Source organism: Empidonax traillii, unplaced genomic scaffold, assembly GCF_003031625.1.
Source record: "Empidonax traillii isolate 1590-97213 ecotype Southwest subspecies unplaced genomic scaffold, ASM303162v1 scaffold225:size1387458, whole genome shotgun sequence".
Taxonomy (NCBI): Eukaryota; Metazoa; Chordata; class Aves; order Passeriformes; family Tyrannidae; genus Empidonax; species Empidonax traillii.
Genome location: NW_020955418.1, coordinates 931565 through 950750, shown reverse-complemented (window position 1 = coordinate 950750; position 19186 = coordinate 931565). Strand labels below are relative to the sequence as shown.

Below are 19186 nucleotides of genomic sequence, written 5' to 3'. Positions count from 1 at the left end.
GTGCCAGGTTTGTGAGGTGTGTGAGAACAATAATCTGCCATTCAGATTATATATATAATGGCATATAATCTACTGTGGCTTTCTGGAGGACAACTCAGGTCTGACCATGAAAGTACAATTGGCACTTGCAGATTGCTGAAGTATAGTCAGGGTATGGAGTACACTTTCTTTTTCAGAATTCTTTTCTTCATGTGCAAGATGTGCTTTTGGAAAAAATTCCTGTTGAGTGATGAGGAGACCTCTAAGGAAAACTGTTTTGAGATAGCGCTTCAGATGGGCCAAATAGTTGATTTTTTTTTTTTTTTTTTGAAAGCAAGCTAAGCGAGATTTTAGGTTTGCAAAATCAAATTTGAAGTTGCTCAGTTTATTGGAAGGAACCACTTCATCCGGACCTTCCTGTATTTTTTCACCTGCTGTTGACTCTCCCAATTAAAACAGGTATTTCCAAAATCTCTCTTGCAGTTGTTTGTTTATGTGCCCCTTTGAAAGCTTAACTAGGAGCTAGTTACTTGCATTGCAGTAACAGTAGGTTTACTTTAGATATACTAAGCTACTCTCTAGGACTAACACTGAAAGGATTTTATACCTTCTTTGGAAAATTAGTGACCAAGATGACAAGTTTACCAAGGGTGCTGTCATTTGTCCATTGTAGTTATTTATCCCAAAACATGAAATTGATAAAATGTGACTTTAAATTATAGTTGATGCTGTTATGGGATCTGATAGAACACGTCGAGTTTCATCCTCTTTTGCAGTCCTGTAGTTTTGTAGACATGAGTTTTTCTCTGTTGGAAGACTGATGGTAATGATAGAAGCAGTGTGCCTGTACTTCTTGTACTAGTCAGAACTTAGACCCTTTCCTGAGGTTTTCTCCTGTGTGTTTCTGTACCTTATAAACAGAGGAATTCACAATCTGTTTTTTATCCTAGGCCTTTGATAGTAAATATTCTTGAGTTGTATCCCTTGTTTATACAGGTCCTAGGACTTTTTCACAGGTTTACTGCGTTTCCACAAGGCTTCCCTTGTACTGTAATTCGGGGTTATGTTTGACTTGAAGTATGAACCTCATGAGAACAAAAGGTCTGGAAGATTATTCAAGGACTGGGTTGCTTTTGAGACAGAATTCCTGGTTAGTTTTCGTGACAATAGTTAGAAAATGCCAATAAGGAAACAGTTGCTTTTGCTGCTAATTGTTCCTTCAAATGCTGATTTGAGGGAGTTCCTTCGGGATGAAGGCACATGCCTTGATGGAGAGTGTTACAGCATATTTTTGCAGTGTTCTTTCTGAGGAGAATATTTTGGAAAAATATTAATCATCTGCAAAGCATTAGTACAGTATAAGAAAGAAGAGCTCCTCTCCTGTGCCTTGCATATCTAAATGATGCTGACTGTGCAGTTTTTGTGTTGCCTGTGCTGTGGGTTGAGCATTAATATGCAGTGTTTACACGTAACATGCCCCAGGACACAGACACAAGAGTCGTTTAATCCATGCCATTTCAAGCGCTCTGTTTTGAAAGATTGCAGACACCTCATGAAACCCCGAAAGGTTATTTGTCTGTAGATATATGACTAAATATATCTCTGGATGAGTTCAGACTGCATTTCTCATGCTTAAGTTCCTGCCTTTCAAGGCACAATCCTCTCTTTCTTATATTTCAGACTGTGTCTGGTTGACACATACACCTGACATGATCTGGGGTTATTACTTAGACCTTGCCCTTCTGCTCTGTATTCATAAAGCATTATGTCTTTAAGTTCTTGGAAAGTCTTGTAGCCAAATACTGAAGGATGATGAGTCTAGCAAGCCACTGGATTAGCACTGACATTATGGCAACTGTAAGTGCTTTGCTACAGTACCCTTTTCTGCTTGGTTTTTATACATTGTATATTTCCCCTGTGGAACAGAGCAGATGATTTAAACATTCTTTTCAGACGTTTCAGGAAAAAAAGCATTCTCTCAGCTCCTATATCTTTAATGTTGATCTAAAGTCTGATCCTATCATATGAAGCTGTTCTGGCAGAATATGAATTTCAGAATGAATTTTTCAGAATGTTGAGTTTCCCATCAAGATCATCGGTGGGTTACAGAGCTCTCCCGTGCACACCCTTATCTTCTGTTCATCACATCTGACTGGACTGTTGCTCTGGAAACCGTTGTAATGTCGCAAGTGACTTCATTATGATTAAATGAGGGGAAAAAAAATAGAACAAAAGAGCACATTCCTGTTTCAACATGCAACTTGGAAACTGAAACTGTCTCACATACATGCTCTGTATTTCAGAGCGCTTTTTCGTGACAGATCTGTCCTCCTAGTCAGGAATAAGATCTGTAATTTGAAATTCCTAGTCTTTATTTTCTTTAAATGTAATCAACTGATGTAGTTACAAGGATAGCTGGTTTAGACTCTATTAAAAGCTGTGCATGGTTCTGTCAAAAAAAGAACCAATTAGTATTTACACTTCTGTCTTTGTCCATCCCAGAGACTTAATTAGTTGTCTTTAACACTGAGAATGCTTGAGTTTTCTATTCTGTCTGGTTATTATTTTCTATTTATTTCTAGTATCTGTATAAATATTTGTGTTTCTGAAGCAGGTCTGTAGCTGCAACTAAACAGAAGATTATAAAAATGTGCCAAGATGCTGAAAAATTATTTGACCTTGTCTCAGCATTGTTACTGATCTAAAGAGATTTCTATGTCTTTTGTGGTTATGTTGGGTTTTTTTCTTAGTTCACACTTAATAGCTCGTCTAGTAAGTTTAAATCTTCAATGCTATATGGTAAATAAATAAAACTTGCTGGTGACTGAAGAAGTGGAAACCCGAGTTAAGGTTTCCTGCCCCCCATCTTTTTTTCTCCTCAAACGATCTATAAACTGCTTGGCTAAGGGTTACCCAGTCTCTAGTTTTCTAAACAGTGAACTCTTCTATCCGTGCAGCTTGCATTCAAAAACATACAATGGTAGAGAGTCAGATGAGCGATTCTCTCTTGGAGGGGAGAGGGACGAGAACAGGAGGAGTCTCTGCAGGGGTTTCACCGCTCCTTGGCACTTTGTTGCGTGTGCAGTGCTGGCTGGATGTCCTGCTGGCCCTCAGCTGCGGGTCTGGGTTACTTACTGCTTTCTGGAGGAGCACAGTGTGTTGCTGGTCACGTGCTTCGCTGGGAATCTCTCCAGAACTGGTTTCTGAGCTGCAGCAGCCGGGCCTTGTTCTGGGCCTTACAGTAAAGGGGGCTGCCTGCCGGTCAGAACTGCTCCTTGCTGCACCTGCTTCTGCGCCAAGGTGAAACCACTAACAGGTCTGCAAAAGTTTAAAAATGCTTGGCATACACGACTTCGTAAGTGGCACCACAAATTAAGATAGTTTGGGACTTGTTTAATCCTATGTTTTTCTTTTTTATCTCCTTCTTCGTTCATTTGACTTCACTGTCACTGGTTTGTTATAAGTGAATGAAGTAGCTGATGTGTGAGGTAGTGTAACAGAAGTATATTGGAACACAACTGGGGTGAGACTTCCTGCGGAGACACAAAAGTAGTTTTTTTTCTTCAGCTTTATATCCATCTGAACTGCTAAAATTGACATTTACACCCCTGGATAAACTTTAAAACCATTAATACTTTGAAGATGATTGTCATTTTCTTCTCTAGCAGTGTCCAGCACCTTCCTTTTTTGGCAAAGCAAAATGAGTAAGCCTATCCTGAGTAATAAATGAATTATCTTTTCCATTATCTCTCAGGAAGTTCTGATTGTTTCTGAAACCCTGCGTGCTACTGATCTGCTACCTGAGGAATGTGTCCACTCCCTCTATTGTATAAATACTTGGTGTAACCATTAGTATGAATTTGTTGTTCTGTTGCTCTTTCTGGAAAAATAATTAATGGTATTGAAATTAATATGGGGTTTGTTTACAAAAAATAATTTTCCCTGAATATGTGTTTTAATAATTTGTGTAGGTACATGTAGATGAGCATCTTATCCCTAAGAATCTTGACATAATATTATGTCTTTTTGCTTTTGTTGCTGGAACCCTAAGTTAATTACTGAATCATAAATTCTGATCTTGATTTTGATCAAGACAACCACTTAGTCATGTGTTTCTGAAGAAGCTCTGGAGTAGAACTTTATTATCAAGGAAAGTATTGCAAATTTGTCCTGATAACACTCATATGCAAAGTATACACTTGTTCAGTCAGAAGTCCATCACAGTAGTCCAGTGAATTATCGTCAGTTTAACATATGAGACAGGACGTGTAAATAGGTATTTAATTCACAAAATTCAAACAGATGTTACTGAATGCATTCGGTATTTTTAGCAGATACACGTTGTACTGAAGCACCATATTTGTGAGAGGCCAGTTCTTTCTGAATTCTATTTATAGGCTGGCCTGGAATGCTCACATGATGATATTGTTTGTAATCTTGGGTATTTATATTGCCAGCGATGCTATGGCAAAGAGCTTCTCAGTATTTCCATTATACAGTTCTGTCTCTAAGCTGTATACCTAGTGCCTAACATAAAGCTTGGCTCGGAGATTGAGGATGTGCCTCCTCTGCAAGTGGAATAAATTCTCTCTTAGTATTTTTGGAAGAGTCATGTGATTGCAGTGACTTGTATAGTTCGTTATCATGTTGCTACAACAAATATTAAAACACATGGAATTTAAAAAAGGATCTGAAAAGTATCCATGGAAAAATGGTCAAAGACTAGACAGAAAACTGAAACTTAGATGTTGCAGTTTGTGAGTTCATTCTAGTACAGTGGAGTTTAATCCAAAACGTCCAAGGCACAAACGATTTTGAGCTGGTTTAGTGAGACCCTGTTAACAGTAGAGGCCAGAATTTGTGTTGGCAATATATCAGCATTTTGTTTCAGTGTTCTTTCATTTTATTAAGTTCAGTCCAGCTCTTTAGCACAGTTATTTAAAAAAATCCCAACATTTGAGGAGAGTAGAAAAGGAGAAGCAGAAAATAATCAAGCTGGCAGGAGAAGAATACCATTTATGTGTAGCTGTAATAAAATATGTCAAGGCAAAAAGATAACCAACTTTGGGGGGGAGACAGGGGGGTCAGGTACTTAATGAAATTTATCTGTCTTCTTGTTTGAATTCTTATTTTTCCCTTCAGGATACTGATCTTTGGTTGGTTAAGTGAGATAAGGCCTGGTAGTTATTGTCCTGTAAAGTATTAGGAGCTGAGTTTTGTATCTTCTGTATTTACTAACCTTTAGCTTTATTCTCTAACTCCATTTCAGCAGCTTAACTTGCAATTCAGCATCAACTCTATATAGCCAAGAGTATTTTAGTGCATTGAAACTTGGGCTTTACAAGCAAATAAACCTGGTCCTTCTGTAATTTAACTTTTGAGAAATCTCCCTGCCAACTTTTGGATCTTGAGCACTTACTTTCTACTATGAAGAATTTGTCTTTATTGCCAAGTTAATCTTAATGAGAACAGGAAGGATTAATAGAACATTTTTTGGCATCTCCTATAATTTCTTCTGATTTTTTAAATAAAGCTCCAAAAGCTTTCTCTTCCACTTGCCCTCCTTTTCTCTGTCTTCTTCCTTTCTTGCCTCTGGGGTAGAATGTGATACTAATGATTTTGCTGTTTGACGAGCTGGGGTTGCATTTGGTTTTATGTATACAATGTCACCTTCCAGAGGATTTTTTTTATTTTTGAATGAGAGAGGATTTAAGAAACTCTCGATGCTTTTTGCAGTGCTGTACAGAAATTGTGTCTATATGTAACAGTAAAGAGTTACTGTTCTCATAGTAACTGAAGTAATTACCCTAAATATCTTATGCAGATTAATCTTTGGAAAAGCCCTTTGGAAAAGCTATATTTCTATTAAAAGGTTACAAATTCTATGTATCTTTATGTTGTGCAGTTACCTTATTTTTGGCTGAGCTTGACAGTAATTTTTGTACAACTGATCCATAACTAGAGTAAAAGACCTTTTGGGTTTATCTGTTGGGGTAGATTCCATTACCAGAGTGAGGCTGTTTAGATTATGGAAGACACATTTAATATGAAATAATTGCTTTTCTGCTTTTTTGTTGACTAGTTAGCTACAGGTGTTGCACAAAGGAGAAGGTACAAGTGCGTTCACTAGGGCATGCAAAGAACATCCATTTTTGTGTGAGGTAGTACAATGGACATTAAATAAAAACAGAATTGCAATCCTAGAATGTAGCACCTCAATTTATGCTATAATAATAGACGTGGAAAGCTGTATTTGAAGGAAACTTTTGTATGCTATATTTATCTTCATCCTCAGTATTTGGAAAATGAGGGATAGAAAACCTAAGATGTTTTTAAAATTTCCCACCACAACCTGTTGAGAAGAAAACTGCAAATAAAGCGAATATTTTTAGGCCTTTCGATTATGCAGCAAAAAATACTGTCTCTAGCCTCACTTTTTTTTTTCCTGGAGTACAATTTCTTGGAATTCTTTTGAATTGGATGGTGCCACAAAATCTGTTTGCAACATATTTAAACAAACAAACAAAAATAGTGAGTATTGCTTCATGTCCCAAGCTTTAGATTTGATTGTGCAGGCAGGTCTTGAGATAGAGGGATATTTTACTTTCAAAGGGTATTTCAAAACTCAGTACTGTCACTTTGGTCTTAGATTATTGTATCATCTCAAAAATTGTGACATTCTTTTAATCTGCATCTTTTTCTTCTGAAACAACCACAAAAGGTGTCCTAGTAACGGCATCATAATTTCATATAACTGGAAAAAGCTGACCAAGGAATTCTATAGTTAACTTATCTGTTAACTACACTGTTAATTTACTTAAAAAAATTAGGGTCTAGCAAAAGCATTGATAGCATTTTTTAGAATCAGACTTAATTATTTTCCACAATCCTTTTCAGCACTTTCTATGTGTATGGTATTGGTTGCATAGTTTAACTGTGATTTCATACACAGTTTTCTTCCCTTTGGAAGGGACGTGCTCCTTCTGCAAGTTTCCTTAGCTTCATTTTGCAAAGGCTTCTGAGAGATTCAATATTCAGATTCATTTTACATGTTCCAGTGAGTTATTTTAAGCTATCCAGGCACTGATACTTGTGCTTCAAGTTTTTTGGAGGAGAAGCAGCCAGTCACAACCCATTGGCTGTGACTTTTAATTTCTCCCAGTTAATTAACAATGACAGACCGAATAGGGCTGAGGCGTGTGTCCAGCTAAAATCTTCTCTTTCAGCACTGCACATTTTGTGTGGAGTCCTAAAGAGGTGTCTGCTTGGTCTGGTTTTTCTTCTTTTATAAATGAAGGGCTGAATATGGGTAGGATGGAATATACTGGCAACACGATGCTGCTGCGGCCGATGTTGGAGCGCAGCAGCCACAGAAAGTCGTGGGAGGACCTTCAGGTGGGTTGTGGCCGGATGATAAAAAGGTAAATGAAACTTGCCGTGAAACACAAAGCTCTTCTGACCTTACGTACCCGGCCATGGTTTCTGGACTACCTGTTCTCAGATGAATCATTTTGGGGTTTTGCTCGTTCAAGGGAAACATCAGCTTAGCGCTCAGCAAGTGGGTAAAAAATGGAGAGAAACTGTCATGACCTACTGTCATGACCTTCCTAGCATGTCAGGAAAGAGCAGGGAATGAGGGAGGAAGCTTCATGTCTCTGTGCAGCTGCAATGTGCTCTTGACTGTTGATCTTTATTCTACCCCTCCTGTTTCAAAAAGGTGTGCTGGGATAGGAAGAGGTAGAGAATGGCACTAAGGGTGGTGAACTTAGAGACCACTTTTACATGAGGAACCAATAACAAATTAAGAAGTGTTTGGTCTAGATAAAGACAGCTGAGAAGGGAAAAGGGATATTGTTAGAGATCTGTACACACATGAACAGCAGGAGAAAGGATTTACTGTCCGTTTTCTTACAGGAATGGTGGGACTTAAATTATGTCGAGGTGGATTCAGGAAAAGTACAAAGATATGCCCATAATTAAACTGTGGACTTTTGTCACAGAGTGGTGTCACTTTTAAAAGTCCATCTGATTTAAAAATTGTTCTATAAATTAATATAAAAAAAATAAATCATTGAAGGCCGTTAAGCTTTAAACACACCAGTCAATTCCATCTGTGGCTTCTCACTGCCCATGGCTGGTGAGACCATGCATGTTCTGCAGCTGACTAGACTGCTGCTGAGCCTTCTGCTGTACGTTCATCAGGTGGCTTGATTAAAGGGCCTGATGGCTGTCAGAGGCAGGGTCTGCCCCTCCTGTGATGTGGCAGTGGCCTGGCAGTCAGCACAGCTTCCCCCCTCTCTGCCTGGTTTCATGTTCCCAGTTGCACATTGACGTTCACTGTGTACATTCCCTGCATTGGTACAGCTGGTTTCTGCTTCTGTAAACTAAACCGGTGAAGATAATTTTTCAAATAAAGAATGGCAAATCAAACTAATGCTCCCTCCTGACACTCCCCTTAGCTTGCAGCTGTCTGGCAGAAGCACAGCCGAGTGTGACAGACTGTTGCACGGAGCTGGGAAGAAAAAGTCGGAGGAGAGCAGAAACTTCTTAAACTGGCTCTGCCTCTTGAACAATTACAGTGAGGTGTTCTCAGAGCAACTGTTGCCAATGTCTTTCAGTCTGAAGCTTACTCATTCTGCCTCAGACCTGAAACAGAGCATACACAACTGAAACCTTACCTGTTTTTCCTCCTCCCCCATCCCCTGCAGAAATAAAACCTGCAGCCTAATTAAAGATACAATCTCTGCTTTCAAAGTTTTTGTTTCTCTGTTTCTGATCAGAAAGCATTTGCCAGTTAAAGTATGTCTTCATGTTTCAAAAAATAAAGCAATTTATTTGCTTTATGGTTTTTGCCTCCTTTCTGATCCCTATTCCAAGCTGAAATGTGTCATGATTCCTCCTTTTGCAGTGCGTGGAAGACCTAGGCTATGGCTCTTCAAGAGTACTGAAGGAATACAGCAAACACTGGAAAGAGTTATGCTTTCTATGCAAAGAGATTTTGTTTCCATGTTTTCCAAAGTTTTTAAATGTGAGTGTTTCTTCATAAACAGTTCGATATGAATGCAACATAGGAATTATGCCATTCTAGAAGAGTGCTGGTAGTAGTGGATTTTGGAATAGCATCAGATTTGGTAGTGTCTTGGATTTTTTGAGTTTTCTCTACATTTGAGATTCACTGTTTTTAAGAAATATGAATTCAAACTGATTTGAAGTTAAGATGGCTAGAGGGCTGCAGAACCTCTGTACACAGAAGTGTGCATGCTTAGGCCTAGGAGGGAAATGTAACACGAGAACACCTGTAGAAAGTCGAGTTCGATTGAAGGGTTAAATTACAGGACAAGAACAACAAAAAAAAAGAGATTAAATTCCTTCACTGTCAAAATTTGGGAAAGCTTTCTAGACAGTAAGACAATGAATAGTCTTTCATGAGGCAGAACAGCATTGACTTCAAATTATTCAGACTCGATCTCAAAAGACTTCATGGCATCGTTGCCTGTGACAGTTGTAGACTATATGACCTAGGGATTCTTGCTCTATGTTTTACTGCTCTGTTCAGCCAGCAGAATTGGCAGATGTAATCTAACTCTTTAGCTGTAAGAACAGCTATAACTGATTTTTTTGTTTCTGTCTTTTCAGGAAATACTGAAAGTGCATTTCGCTTCTAAATAACTCTCTGGTCGCATTAATGACTTGTGTGCCATTATATTGTGACCTCTTTCTAGACTTTCTAAAAGCCATCAGCGTCTATGAAGTCTGAGATGACTGCTGTTTCTCTTATGCTATCTTGTAGTGCTCCCTAAAGCTGCCTGCTCTCTGTGGTTGTGATCCTGTGAGTCATGCCCACGTTTACTTTTTGAAATGGGCATTTCTTATAATGAAAGCTGCTTGTAATATTTTATCAGGAATTTTTCTCTTGCTTTGCACTGTAGTATTGCTGTTTGTTTTCAAACAAATTGAAATTTTTATGGGACAGAGGCCAACTCTTTTTCATATTGTAAAAATGAAGTCTGTTGTAACAAAATAAATAACTATAAATTATGCCCTTCTTCTACTTCTGAATCATGCACTGCATTTGCTTGTGTTTAGCTGTGGATTCATTCTCCACTGAGGCACTTCAAAACTAGAACTGTCTTCTCTTAAGTTTACAATAGAGTCTCCAAGTAAAGTCAGCAGTAAATCAGCATTGTTTTAACCATTTACATTTCTCACTTGCACATGCAAACTTTTTCTTTTAGGATTTATTCAAATTTGTACCTTATCCCTTCTCAGTCTTACTGAGTTTTTCTTTCAGTTTGTCTTTAAGCATTTAATTTCCACTGGAGCTGTACAGAACTATCACTTTCTTAGTAATGACTATGACCATCTGCTTAGAAATAGAGAAAATAGATATTACATTAACCTTCCTTCATCTGCCAGAGCAAACTAGAATTTGCTACTGTGATGTTAAAAGTAATCCTGTCCCATCTCTTTCACTAAAAATCAGTAGGTGAAAGCTGGATGCCAGTCCTTGCCTGATAACATCACTTGATGGGCACAGTGAATCATATTCTTCACAGAGGACTGCCTGTATCTTTTTGGAGATGTGAAAAAATTTTGGTCATAAAAGCCAGGTGTGAAACCCCACTAAAGGTTGCTGAGCTGCCACAAGTTTTATACTACACTGAAAATTTCTTTCTATGAAACTGCTGTATGTTGGTTGGTGTGGGGAGCACATCACTTAAGGATTTCTAGAGGTGTTTTTTAATTGACTTTTTAAAATTTTTAATTTGGGGTGTGTTTTTTTGGGGTGATTTTATCATTCTCCATCATATAAAGCCGGAATGAGAACATGAAATCAACCCTTTAGAATTAAATTAGGCTTGGCAAAAGAATTTCCTTAACACTGGATTCACATATAATTTTAGTCTTTTAATCTGTTATCTGTTAACATAAAATCATCCAGTCTTAAAGTGATCCTTGCTTTTTTAGCCCTGTAAAGAGGTTAGACTCCTATTGTTACTGCAGGTCTAAATATTTCCTATTTTGTTGTACTTCGTTTTTCAGTCCAGGAAGATTTAGGGATCTTGTTTATTTTTCCACAGTGCTCATTGTAGTGGTTGGATAAAAGTCTGATGTGTTTGTCGCTCCTGTGATTTATGATTTACCATATGGCACCTGGCAAGGAGGTGGTTGTCATTTCTACCAAGTACATGTTACATACGTAACATAATTGCTGCTAGAGAGGTCCTGCCTTCAAGCTTTGCTGTAAAAAAAGGAAATGCTTGTGGCTCGAAGTAATATAATGATTGTATAAGCTGTCACAAATTCACAGCTCATTGGAGAAGGAGGGGGGAGCCTGTTAAATTCTCTTTTTTTTCTCACCTCTCTTGTTGTGTAGGATACGTTCTCTTTTACCTCTCTGGTGTCTACCAGAAGGGCATCTCATCTCTGTCTGAGGTCCTCAGACGAAAAATCTCTGCGTGCCATTGCAGTTACCACCTTTCTGTGCTGGGAGTGATATATTCTTAAATTCTAGAAATCAGATCAGGTTATACTTTTCCCTGCTAGATTCAGTAACTTAGTGCTTTATGTCTTCTTTCTATGAAGATTGCTACCTGCCTTGGCAGTTGTTCTCTTTTTGTTGACTGATAAACTTGGAGCACATACTCTGAAGAATTTTTCTAGCCTTTGGGTAACTTTTGTGGTTCATTTCATGGTTACTAGAGCTGACTAGGCCTAAGCCTAAGCTCTGCAGAGATCAGTGAAAAGTCCTTTTTAGTTCCTGCTTGTATGACTGCTATGCAGGAATAGTCTCAGTACTTTTAAGTGTTGGTACAGTAATAGCTCAGGAGATCTTACTCTCTTTGTCTATTTATGTAGATTTGATTTGATTTGAATTTGTGTTCCTGATATATTGTTCCACACAGTAAACCTTATTTATCCCATGATTCATCATCATCTTTTCTGCAGAGTGTCCACTTTCTGGGAAATGGTTGTAGTTGTTATCTCTGTGTGTTAAGCAAATAATGTCATCTCAAAGTCACCAAAGCAGCTGGTATTGCAATCAGCTGAGATAGAAAATGTTTTTGGGTGAAGGGATGGAATTTGCTCTGCTAATGTGTATTGTCAACAAACCTAAGTTTTAATTTTAAATAGGAATTAATGGACAGTATTTTCTTTCTGACAAGCTCATTTAATATTCATACCACCAAAACCACATGATAGTGTGAAGCAAAAGTAGTAATTTGTGAATTTTGCTGAATCTGAGACGTTTTCATACTGCAGTTAAGTTTAAAGAATGCTAACGTACGTTTGCAGAGCTATGTGAAAGGATGAAGTGTCAAACCTAATTAGCATCTCTCTTGAAATCTCGTTAGTAAAATAAAGTAGATGACAATTGAATGATAATTTTCCATGTTGTGGTAAAAGAATGTGACAGGGAGACCTGGAGGTTCTTGTCTGTTGTCCAGCTTGAACACCTGGTTAAGACTGATGTACCTCCAACTTCAGTAACTTCTCAAATATGTGCTTGTCCTGATTCAGTAGAAAAAAAAATATGCTTACCTTCCATAAAAAGAGTGTGTTTTTTTCATCTCTTTTTCTATTTTCCGAGGAAAGTAATGTGTTAAAAACAGGGTTCAGATCCAGTTACTTGGTTAAAACTTACAATTTAGTTCTTTCTACTCCTCAGCATTGCCACTGACTGGAGATCTTCTGTCTTCACCCTTGCCAATGAAGCTGTTGATTGCTCTGTGTACATCTTTCTAGCAAATTGCAATGCCTCAGTTTTGAACCAGCAAACTAACAAAACCCGAATTTAATTTATGAAATACCGTGTTGCTTATCAAATCTCCTTCACATGCCCTTGAAGGCAATCTGTCTTGGATTAAATACTGTATATAGTGATAAAATAGCAGAGTATTTTTCAAATAGCTTTGAGCACTACCTCCATAAGGGGTATATCCTCACTGATGTTTTGATGGTTCTTACAAGCATTTCTGAAGGAATTTTAAAGGAGTGGTAGTGCTGAAAGGGCACATTTTCCATTGACTTTGGAGACTTAGGGGGTGGTTAATAGCTGTGAGTAGCTGACTCCAGTGACTGGCTGGTGTAAGAGTCTCAATAGAGTTTGCCACAGAGTTGAAATGCCAGTTAATGCTTGGGGTGTTTTATCCTCAAGAGCACTAGTAACAAAGGCAACAGAATAAGAATAATGGGGGCCTGAGAAATGCCACTGCAGTTTTATTAACATTCATAGAATGTGTTTCTACATAGTTTCCAGAACTCTGACAGCAGTTTCATTGCAGTCAGGCTAAGAACCATTCACGGGAGACTAGCCCTAAGAGCTAATAGGTCTTGGGTGCTGAGATCAGATTCTTTTCCCCCTGCCTCATTTCCTCATCCTCGTTAGCTAAACCTGATTAGGTAGTAAAAGTCTCTTTGTTTAGTTTCTTGTGTTTATTTTCTTCTTCAGTTTTATTGAAAAGGAGGGAAAAAGAATTGTTTTAAAAGGATCAGGAGTACGTGGTAGTGTGTCTGCCCTTGCTATGAACATTAGGTAGACTTGCATTCTTTTGCCTTTTTGTTATGAGGCTGGCTGGGTGTTAATAAGAGCAAACTTGGTATACTTGTGATTGTGGCTACGTTGTAATTGTAATCAGGGTGGCAGGTTTTCATTACAATAACAAGAGTTTTGGATAAGTTTTGAATGAGTATGATTAAAGACTTGGGGAAAATGGATTATTTAATGTGGTAGATTCTATGTGGAGTCTGAGCAGTCAGGGCTGCAGTAGAGCTCTTTGATCTCATAGCAGAATGACAATTTTAGTTAGCTTTTGCCTTTTCAGTAAAACTAAGCAAATGAACCGAATTGGGATTTAAAAAAAACCCCAAACATACCCCCCCCAACTTGTTTTATATGGGAGAGTATTCAGATTATTTTTTGGTGAGTTTTTTTAGCAGAGTGATAGATGAATCTTTCTGCTAGTGGGTTGTAACTGTTCTCCTAAGCCAACTGCTCTTTGCAAAGTGGTGTGCTGTTGCATATAGGATAGGTGTCAGCCCTTTTTGGTTTGTGTAAAGATTAGAAACACTTGAACTTCATGTCAACAAATTGCTGGCATTGGAATAATAATGCCTTTGGCAGTAAAAAATAGTCAGAACTTGGGAGGGAAGGTAAGTTAGTGACTAATGGTGTTCCCGGACAGTTGTCACATTCTGTTTTCCGTCTTGTAAATGTCAGAATATAATGCCTTTCACTTACTTTAACGAGCTTGTGTTGGTTTCATGACCTGTGGTTTCATTGCTGTAGTGAATGAACCCCAGTGCTTGGAGTGGAACCCTGTAATGGTGAAATTTCCAGGCATTTTTTTCCACTTCTTTCTTCGTCATGGAAGTCACTCTGCTACTGTAATGTCTATTTTGTTTAACTTGCACAGCAGTATTTGTCATTCGGATTTTGGTGTCTGACTTTTCACTTTGCATGTGGTAGGTTTCTATAAAGCATGTGGGAACAAATTGTTATTAGAGTATGAATCTGTTTCTCGTGGTGTTTCTGATTATGACCAGCTACTACCTTATTATGCAGCCACTTGCTCAAATTGCTTTGCTTGTTAAAATGCTTTTCTTTCGCTGTTCTTCAAAGGATTATTTCATCTGTAGAGCAGACTTCTGCTGGGTAGGAGGATTAAGTAGACACAGGGCATGTGCTGTTCACCTTATGCAAGAATATAAAATAACTAATTATCTATATTTTTGTATATATGTGTGCTCACACAGTAAAATCACTCTTCCAGGAATCCTGGTATCGAACTGTGATGCCAGCTTCATTAGTCAGCTGGACAGGAGGTGCCCCAGACAAGGACCAAGGTGGGATGCTGTTCCCTGTAAGGGCATCACCCCTACCATCTACTTCAATCTCCTTTTGTGTTTAGAAAATTCATAGGGGAAATGGGTAAATAAAATGTCCTTTTCCTGTGTTCTTTATAGAGAAGATGATGCACTGCCAGTAGTTTGCAGTATATGATTATTATCTGAAACTGTTACTGTGGCAGCCTGCGATCTTTTCCGTGGTGGTTTAGTACAGTGTCCATCAATAATTTATAGCCACACTTTTTAAGGTGCTTGGTATCAAACCTCCAAGTAACAGCCTCTAGTGATAAACCATGAGAGAAGGAAGGAGTCCTAGAGCTACGTGATCTTACTGTGAAAGATAGGAGAAACACTATCTCTCTGCTTCTACATAATTTACATTGTTTGCAGCTGGGAGTGCTGAGTGTCTGCTGTCTGTGCTGCAGCCACTCTGAAAGCTTCCCACACACGGATAAACAAACAGGGCTGTTACTTCTGTCCCAGACAGCAAGGTACACTTGTTCTGATGGTCCTGCCACTGGTTTGTTTCCTTGCACTCTGCCCTTGAGTGAGTGTGCAAATGCACACTGCTGGTGATATACTCAGCCTGAGTTGTAAGATTTTAAGCCTGGTTTTAGAAAACAAAACAAAATTTAAAACCGCTCAAAAATACTATATTATTTGTTTTGAAGAGCTGGTCTTTAGACTCCAGAGGTGCTGGAGCAGTGAAATGTAAGAAATATTATTTTTTATCAGGATGATCTTTTCAATTTGCTTATCTTTATACTTCCAGAGGAGAGAAGAAAACTTTTTCAACTCATCATATAAAAACCTGAAGACTTTTGTCTCTTTTCTTGTATATTGATAGTTGCTTGTAATAATTCTTTTGACCAGTGACCCTGAAGAGTGCATCACTGACTATGTAGCCACTTAAATGTAAACAATTTTATATTTGGGAAATCAGTGAGTACCATGAATTTGCTGAGGTTGCACATGTGATGAGAGCAAAAGGGTATTTCAAACTCAGTCTTAGATGATGGCTTTTGGTATAGTCAGCTTACAAGAGCTGCAAAGTCATCTGGTTCGTTCATTCATTCATAGATACTATGTGTGGTTATTTAACATAACTGGTTATGATTGCTTCATCCTGATTAACTAATGTGAGAAAGGAAAAAACCCACTAAATACTTTCCAGAATCTAAAATAATTATATTATGATTATGACCTACCTGGCTTCTTAGAACAGCTGAATTGAAGATGAATTTGGTTATGTGAACGTTCCAAATAATCTGAAACCTGTTTTTCAGAGATGCCCTGGTCTCTGTCTCCTTTAATGTGGAGCAGCAGGCTTTACACCTACGTTCTCGTTTTTGATTGTACCTTGTCCCTACTGAAGGTGACGTTCTTAGCTGGATGTGGGGAGCAGGTGGGGTAATGAAACCCCATTATATGGAACGGAGAGAAAAAACAGTTCTCTGGAGGTTTTATTTATTTATTTGTTTATAAAATGTTTTTCCTTCTGGTAGAAGTGACATTTGGTTGGGAATGCTGAAAACACTCGCTAAGGGACAAGAAAGTTCTTGTTCTGAAAGTTATGAAGTCTTTAAGATGACAGTATCACACATTTCTGGATGTTCACAGTGCAAGAGTGTCTTCCAGTTGCATGGAACTAGTTTTCTATATGACAAAAGAAGACTCCTGGGAGAGGATGTAGGCAGTTAAAAAGATAAAAAAGAAGAAACAACCTTTGCTAAGGTTGATAAATAACCTTTGCTAAACAACCTTTGTTAAACTACTAGCGAAGTGCACTCCTCTCATGGTGTGCTGTCACAGGCAGTGGGGTAGTTGTTAGGGAGAAAATGTGAATGCAATCAGGAAGACTTCTCATTCATGTTCTGACACTGAACGTGAGAACTGACATTTTGTGAGTCACTTCTCTTGGCAAATGTGAGAAGCATTTTTAATTGTAGCAGGGGACAACAGGAAAAAAAGTTTACATATTTGCACATTCTATAAATTGTTTTATATAAATTCTTTATTTGGCTTAAAATTTTAGGTAGCTGGACAGTCTGGGGTCTTCATGTATGTTAGCCAAGCAAGACAGGAGAGGCTTGTGGAAGATAAAGCCTTAGTAGATACTGGCACCAGACACACTGCTCAGTAAAGTTGGAAAATCATTCTAGTGGTATTTTACTAAACTCCTGATGGCTTAAAGACAAAGGCAGAAGCAAGTTCAGAAGCTTTGTGGTCACTGAAATTCATACTTTTCTCTTGGCCTATGAGAATATTTTTCAGGCTCTTGATGGTATTTGCTTGGGTTTTGAGTTCCAGACATATGAGAAAAGTCAGTCTTCTGTCTGAGAATGCAGGTTGAAGATGCCTGTCAGGTTAAACCAAAATCTGTTGTTGTGCAGATGCATTAAAAGGTTAGGTAGCTCTGATAATATCCTGAAGTTGTATTGGCTGTCCACTGTAGAGGAGATTTTGTTGTCACTCAAAAGGTATTACTCACATCTTATCATTGACACCAAGGATGATTAGACATGTAACTAAAAGTTTTTGGAAATAAACATTCTGATTGTTGTATCTCTGGTCTCTTGTCCATACATATGTTGTGTGTGTGTGTACCTGCCTCCCCAGCCCCAGCTGTGTCACTGAATCACCACATTTCTGTGGTCACTGTTTGGTAAAAATTGAGACAAATTCAATTATCTTTGAAGCTGAAAGCTGCTGGTTTCTAGGAAAGAAAAGAAACAATTAAGTACTTATTAAAATAAAATTAAAAAGCAGACCAAAAAAATGTAAGTGAAAAATTGATTGAGGGTAATGCAGGGGTTTATAGCACATCTTTAAGCTGCCACAAGATGTGATTTCTGGTAAACTGTACACAGTTCTTTATTTATTAGTCTGAGTCCTTTGCTTGAAGTAAATATTTCGGAGTGTCTCCACCTGAATCACTGCCACGATAATGGCTACGCTGAGTTGGTTACCTGGGATTTCCAAATAGCTTCAAAATCTATCCTGTGAGACAATATAGCTGACTTACTGCAGAGGCCTTTGATCGTATTGCTTTTGGTGATGCAGGGAGTTGTTAGGGGTTGCTTAGGTTGATCTTGAGAGTTTGGAGCAGTAGGATGTGACATTGTGGTAGGAAGCTGCAGCTCTTTGTGCTTTGAAACCCCTGAGATCAGTGATGCCACTGGGAAGCTCTACTGTCCACCAGGACTTTAAAAAGTGGCTTTTATGCTTTTTGTGAAATGGACATCAAGTTAGAGTAAGATGAGACTTCCAAAAAGGTAGTGGCTTATGTTGCTTAAGTAAACATCTTAAGAAATCTTAAAAATCAAACCATTTGTTTACTTCAGTTGTGTTCTGTACCTTTTCCAGTTAGGACTTATAAGAATGACCTCAGGAAAAAAAAAAAAAAAAGAAGTTGATAAACTTTATGTTGGTTTTTACTTCAACCAAACTGTTTAGGGCTTCTGCTGAACCCATACAGCAGTCTATCAGGAATTCCCTAAGAAAGCTGATGTATTCTGGAATTCTTTTTCAAGATATGAATGTATTTAAAAGCTTTCCAAAAGACCTTGGATGACTTGTTTCTGCAGGAACTTCTTTTGGGAGTTTTGAGCTGGTGCTGGGACTCTGTCTGGACAAGCTGATAATGTTGGACTTGCATCACATCTGAAAACGATGATTAAAATGAAAATATTCAGGGTACAACTAAATGTATTTTTCAGTTAGATAAGAGTGCATTCTGCACAAGTTCTGAGCCACCTGTACATGAGCTAGCCATGGACTGAGCCTGAGTAGCCACCATTAATGAAAGGGTAAAGCTGCAGCAAGTGGTTTAGCTCAGAGGCAAACGATGTTTGCATTACAGCAGTACCCTGTACCAGCTATGTAACTTCTGGTTCAGGCAGACGTGTCATCTAAGGTACGAGCTGAGAGTAGGCAGAAGAGATTGCATAAGGTGTGTTTGTGGATTTGTGTCCCTTCAGCATCTTTTGCTGAGCTCTTGTATTGTGGGTTGCTGAGAAAACTGCTCGAAGTGTTTTCTGTCTTCCCCCCACCTCCCGACTTGGTGCAGTTGGTATGCATAGTCTGGTGGATGAAAGCGTGGCTTGGTCCCACGTGTTTCTGCACTGAGAGTGTAGCCTCTTGATATCTTTGAATTCTGTGTAGTGTCTGTTGCTATACCTTTCATCCATACCCTTATCTCATAAACCTTACAGTGTTCTCTGCTTGTGTTGTTTGTCTGCAGACAAAGGTCTGTAGACCTTTCTGGTTGTGTTTTTTGTCTTCATCCATGTTATTTTTCCTTCTTTCATCCGTGCTTTTTTCCCCTACATGTGAAGAGCAACTGGAAATTTCTTCT

General features: G+C 38.4%; 1 protein-coding gene across 6 annotated transcripts in view; it reads left to right on the top strand.

Moving 5' to 3' along the window:
- Nucleotides 1-19186, top strand: part of KIF13A (kinesin family member 13A) — a 104993-nt gene that overhangs the window by 19675 nt on the left and 66132 nt on the right. The gene's annotated exons all lie outside the window — the stretch shown is intronic.